This window comes from Macaca mulatta, chromosome 20 (genome assembly GCF_049350105.2).
Source record: "Macaca mulatta isolate MMU2019108-1 chromosome 20, T2T-MMU8v2.0, whole genome shotgun sequence".
Classification (NCBI taxonomy): domain Eukaryota; kingdom Metazoa; phylum Chordata; class Mammalia; order Primates; family Cercopithecidae; genus Macaca; species Macaca mulatta.
The window spans coordinates 72,117,826-72,124,391 of NC_133425.1; the positions used below are offsets into that span (position 1 = coordinate 72,117,826).

The 6,566-nt window shown below is 37.9% G+C and overlaps 1 long non-coding RNA gene across 1 annotated transcript in view; it reads left to right on the forward strand.

Moving 5' to 3' along the window:
* Positions 1-826, forward strand: part of LOC114674419 (uncharacterized) — a 162,972-nt gene extending 162,146 nt beyond the window's left edge. The window contains exon 5 of the long non-coding RNA XR_013411577.1: positions 349-826. This is a non-coding gene — a long non-coding RNA (uncharacterized LOC114674419). The remainder of the gene's footprint in view (positions 1-348) is intronic.
* The last annotated feature ends 5,740 nt before the right edge of the window (positions 827-6,566 follow it).

Here is a 6,566-nt window from a genome sequence, read left to right on the forward strand (position 1 = left end):
TATAGTTAGCCATTGTCCCCCCTGTATGTATACATGTATATGTATCCAATAAAGCACCATGTTGTAAACCTCAAATATGAGCAATATTTTTTAAAAGGTAAGCCTTGGAGATATACCTTATTTTGCAAATAACTTGCTGTCCTTTTATCTCCAAATATCTCCTGTTATACATGTTGGCTATAAAAGATAAGGTAGGTATTTGAAAAGAAAGCAAATGAGGAATTTAAGTAAATATGTTCCCTGGAAAACGAACCCAAAGGGCCTAAAGAACATCTAAAAAGATAAGTGATGTTACTGCAGCTAATCTTTGTCAGCTACTTATCTCCTCTTATAAACTTTAACTTGCAGGTGCTTCAGAATCACCGGGAGGGACTGTTAAAACTCCCTTGCCAAGCATCATACTTGAGGCCTGTGACTTGGTAGGTCTGTGGTGGTGAAGCCCAAGAGTTTTCTTTCTAACAAGTCCCGGATGATGTTGATGCTGCTGATCTAGTCACCAGATTTGAGAACCGCTCTTCCCAGCATTATTTTAAGCATTTTCAAGATTGCAAAATACGTATAAAGTTTACCATTGTAACCATTTTCAACTGTAGTTTAGTGATATTGATTAGTCACATCCATCGCCACCCATCCATCTTCAGAACTTTCTCATCCAAGCAGAAACTCTGTACCCACGTATCAATAACTGTCCTCCCCACAGCCCCTGGCAATCGCTATTCTAGTTTGTCTCTATGAATCTGACTATTATAGATAGCTCATAAAGTAGAATAATATTTTACTTAGCATAATGTCCTTAAGGTTTATTCATGTTAGAGTATATGTCAGAATTTTCTTTCTCCTTAAGGCTGAATAATAACTCCATTGTTTGTACATACATTTCGTTTATTCATTGATTAACATGGGGTTGTCTCTACATTTTGGCTATTGTGAATAATGCTGCTATGAACATGGGTATACAAATATCTGAGCCTTTAATTGTAATTCTTCAGGAATATACCTAGAAGTGAAATTGATGATTCTAAGCATTTTACACATAGGATTTTACTTCAGTTTTAGAAAAAGGTATGCTGTTATCCCCATTTTTGAAGTACGAGGAAACTGAGACATCCAGAATTCATCTAATTTTGCTGAGGTCACACAGCTGATAAACAGACCATGGATTCCAGTGGAGGCAGGCTGGCTCCAAGACTCAGACACCTGCTTCACTGCCTTCTATACCTGAAGAAAGCAATTCTTTTTTGTGGAAAATTCCCATAATTGATTGCAGACATTAATTTTCTATAAGAGTGGAAGTAATTATCTCAAAGGGCTAGTATGGGATTAAATAAACATATGTAAGAAATTAGTTAAAAGATACTCTATCTAGTTTATGTACTCTTTAAATTTCTGAAACAATAGGCTAAACTGGTTCTAAAATCTGCCATTTAGAGGTCAAACCTATTTCCAGTTGCCCAAACAGTTCAACTCTGAGCTGTAGAAATGACAATCTCAGCGGAGAAGTGTCCTTTGAATAATCAAAAGAGCAGAATTGGCCCTTTGCCATATACTCAATTCTCTGTAATTAAACCAAACCATCCATTGAGAAATTTCCACAGTGGCCTCTGCATGCAGTTCAGTTAAATTGTCATGTGGCATGGTTCGAAAGCCATGACTGGAATACTGTAGGAAAAAATCCAGCACAGTACATATGACACAGTATAACAATGTGGGTGAGAAAACCCACATGGGGCCCAGTTGAAGAGATTGGATTCTTTCCCTGGAATTCTCCTTTTGTCTTTGAACTGCCTCCTTGCATCTCTAAGATTCAGAGGTGCTTAGAGTATGACAGTGCATCTCAAGTATGAGAGAAATTGTGGTAAAACATACATAACAAAATTTAACCTTTTTAAAGTGTACAGTTTAGTGACATTGATTGTAGCCATGTGGTTGTACAACAATCACCACTGTCCATCTTGAATTTTGTCATCCAACCTGAAACTCTGAACCCACGTATCAATAACTGTTGTCTCCTCTCCATAGCATTAAATGGTCAAAAGAGGTGAGAGTATCAACTATAGATATTTTACATATATTTCAAATGGGCACACTCATTCTGGAGTTATAATCAGGATGGGGTGTGGTTTATGGCTATTACATGAAGGCAAATAAGCATTTCCATTCTTCAAGCGTGACCTCAGATCACACATGCACATGCATTCCTTGCCAGCATCATTGATGGGAGAATTGTGGCAGATTGTTAGAGCATCGTTGTGTTGGCAATGGGAAGCCAACCTTTAGGTAAAAGACACGTAACCTGAAAATGTGTGAGAAATGCACGTTCTACTTTTTATCTAGTTTCTCGGTCATATATATATATAAAATCTGTATATATTTTTATATATATATATATTAAAATTTATATATATATATATATATATATATATAAAATGACTTCTAGAAATCTAGAGGAGGATTTGTCACACAGTTTAAATGTGAGCACTTTTTCCTGCATGTGGCAATCTCGTATGTATTTACAGACCCCACCCCGTTTGTTTGTTCCTCATCTCTAGTTTTCTACACTGCAACCTAAATGTTGCCAGGTCTTCCAGTTTCTTCCTGTATTTTATTATCACACTGCTGTAAGGAACTACCCGAGACTGAGTAATTTATGAAGAGGCTGAATTGATTCACAGTTCCACAGGATTAACAGGAAACATGACTGGGAGGGCTCAGGAAACTTACAATCATGGCAGAAGCTGAAGGGGGAAGCAAAAGCAAAGGCCGCCTTCACATGGCAGTGGGGAGGTGCCACACACGCTTAGACCATCAGATCTTGTGAGAACTCAATTCCATGAGAAAAACAAGGGGGAAATTGGCGCTTATGATCCAGTCACCTCCTACCCAAGCTCCTTCTCCAACTTGATGTGAGATTTGGGTGGGGACAAAAATCCAAACCATATCGCTCCCTGAATTTTCTAACTTTCCATCTTATTTGTGGTCTCTAGGTGAACTGTCATTTTGGGAAACTCTGCCTAAACTTTCCTAAATTACCATAAACACAACTTTACTAGTTTTTTTAATCTATTTTTATGAATTTGGAAACTTATTATCGGGTACGTCTTATCACATCCTCCTATGCTTTGTTTCACTTAAATATTTCTATCTTTACATTTCAAAGGTTAGTGATAATTGATGCAAACGGGAAAAGCAAATTAAGCATATATAATTTCGTGTCTTTATTTTTAACATATTGCTTCCGCCCTGACTCAAGCATGTTTTTTTTCCTTATAAAAGTTTCATACAACATTTTTTCTTTAGATATAAGGTGTAATCCTAGATACATTCTAGTGGGAGCCTCTATATTTCTGTAGGATGAAGTATCTTTTATCAACACTTGACTGTATCTTGCTTTCCATATCTAGAACATGGTATCTTAATATCTGAGCTCAAACAGCTCTCTGTTCAGAAACATTGATTTCACTGGATGACTCTTACAGTTTTCAAAGTACTTAAAAATCTGCACCTCATTTAAAGGTAAGATCCAAGTATCACTTAGAGAGCTACATTCTGTAGCAATGTCTCTCTCTCCCAGGGAGTCTTACTTCTTGGAGATACACTTTCAAATATTTGGCTCTTTGAAGTCAAGACTATGCGTAAATATTCATGGCATTCTCTTTCCCATCAGTTGGATTATTAGTCACATACAAGAGATACACACTCGATCATTTAAAACAAGGCGTTACTGAAGAGAAATTTGAGTACCTCACAGGATCTCTGGGGTCTGAAGAGCGAATCTTGGTGGATATCCAGGAACAACATCGAATTCTTAAATGGAGCTTCTTGTATACTTGTTCAAAATGTGATTGGCCCCACTTCTTTCTCTACTGCTTCCTGTGTCAGTTTCATGAAGACGTTGATAGCTTTCTGCAGGTGCTGTCAGGATGCCTTGTCTTGAACTTGCTTGCACAATCTACCATCTGAGAAGAAGCTTCCCTGAGACTGCAAGTTTTGCGATACCTTCAAAAACCCAAGGGTAGAGGGAAGCTAATGCCCATGAGACCACCCTTGAGCAATACTTAGGATGAATCTGTCTTCCTCCCCTTCATTCCCTAGGTACACAGCTGTGACATTTATTTCACTAAAATTTTCAGACAGTCCTGGTAGGACATATCCTTGTAGCCCAAGTCAGTAGCGCATCCCTGTAGTAACTGCTTCCTGGCTTTGATTTCTGCCATATTGCCCTGCTCCCTGGGTAATGTCCCCACAAAAACTATCAGCTCACAAGTCTTTTTTCTTCAGAGGCTTTCCTTTAGAGAAACTGACAATAACTATTATTTACCTCCTCTGTTTATAAGATAGTACATTATTTTCTTAATTTTTAGATGTTACTCTAGAGATTGCAGCATGGATTCTGGATTAAAAGTCTAATTTAAATTAGTACTTTTGCCCCATCTTAGTCAATGCCAGGGCCTTAAGGAACTTTTCTCCCTAACTCATGGACAGTTGGTGTTAAATATAATTTCTAAATTTCACAAGACATTGTCATGTCGATACAATCAGTAATCACATGCTTTTACTCAGTTACCTGTTTAGTTGCACTTACTGCTCTTAGTATTTTCCTTCTGAGAGCACTTTCTGTTAATCCTTTTAGTGAAGGTCTGTGGTGACATACGCTTTCAAATTGTATTTCAAAATGTCTTGCTTCCATTTTCTGAAGAATCTTTTACCAGACATAGAATTCTATATATTGACTGTTTATATTGACTTATTTTCTTAGTACTTTTGAGAAATAAGAAAAATTGTTTTGGCTTTCATTGCTTCATTTTGCAAATCCAGCCATTCTTGTTTCTGTTATGAAGTTAGTTAGCCAGAAAAAAAATGTATTAAAGATTTTTTTTTTTTAAGCAGTGTTAAGGGGCGTGTGTGTTTTTAGTAATTATCCTGTTTCATATTTATAGCCCTTAAGTTTGTGGTTTAGTGTATTTTATTAATTTTGGAAAACTATCTACTATTACATTTTCAAACATGACTTCTACCCCTTATCTTTGTCCTCTTGTCTGGGACTGCAGTTATATCAGAATTTTACCCATGTTCACTATCTTTTAAATTACTCGTAACATAACACATACTTTCTAAACTACTCTTTATTCATGGTATTTGATTCTCACCTACCCATCTAAAACTCTCAAACTATCTAAACTGCCATGATATGCATTCATTTGGCAGTTTCATTTTATATGGTTTTATTTCTAGAACTCCCATTTTACACTTTGGCAAACACTGGAACCTTTAATAAAGTTTTTTGTTGTTGTTGTTTTTTGTTGTTTGGTTTTTTTTAGTCCCGCTTTGTCAACCAGGCTGGAGTGCAGTGGCTCGATCTTGGCTCACTGCAAGCTCTGCCATGTTAGGCAGAATGGTCTCAATCTCCTGACCTCATGATCCACCGCCTTGGCCTCCCACAGTACTGGGATTACAGGTGTGAGCCACCGAGCCTGGCCTATCTTGTCTTTTTAATAGTATAAACATTTTAATTATCTTTTTTTTTTTTTAAATGAAGTCTCACTCTGGCATCCAGGCTGGAGTACAGTGGTGCCATCTCGGCTCACTGCAGTCTCCGCCTCCCAGGTTCAAGCCGTTCTCCTGCCTCAGCCTCCTGAGTAGCTGGCACCACGGGTGCCTGCCACCATGCCTGGATAACTTCTGTATTTTTAGAAGAGTTTCACCACGTCGGCCAGGCTGGTCTCCAACTCCTGACCTCAAGTGATTCACCCCACCCTCGGCCTTCCAAAGTGTTGGGATTACAGGTGTCAGCTACCACGCCAGTCCTAATTATCACCTTTTTCGAGGTACGTGTCTGATACTTTCATTGCGTTTCTTTTGCACCTGTTTTTTTTTTTTGTTTTTTAGTCAAGTCGTCTTTCATGTCAAGTTGTATTGATTTCTGTATATTTACATTAAATATAAGACTTCAAGATTTATTTCTGCTTCAAGCAAATATCTAATTAGGAGTAGGTTGCCTTAATGTCTTTGAGAATTGAGTCTATTTTAAATGAGATGTTTCAACATGGTGAGCACTAGTTTCTGGTTCACTTACAACTTTAGGTGATGTCAGGAACCCAACGAAAAGCCTGGTTGGTTTCCCCAGTCCTTTCTTTGTGGGAGAATATAAACTCCATCTTTGCTTCCTCCTCCCAGTTGCATAGAACTGTAGCCGTTTCTACTCCTCTCAGTCCCTTAGCAACTGCTTTCAGAACTGGCATTGCCTTGAGTGGAGATGGAACGAAGTATATCAATCACATTCCTTGACTTTTCTTTTTCCAGATCTTGGCCCTGCAAATATGCATAGCCTTCTAAAGGTAGCTCTCTAATATCTTCAGGCATTTTTGTTTCTTAGGACTTGGGGTCCAGTTTATTCCAGTACTACTGGAGACACAAACTAGTCTGCTGTCATTATAAAGTGAACTTCCCTTTTCTGATTTTAAAAACTAAAAGAGATTTGACAGCGTTTAGACTCACACTGCTTTTTGAAGGGAACTACTCACTGGCTGGTCTCACCTGTTTCCCTACATCTCACTCTTTTTCCCCAG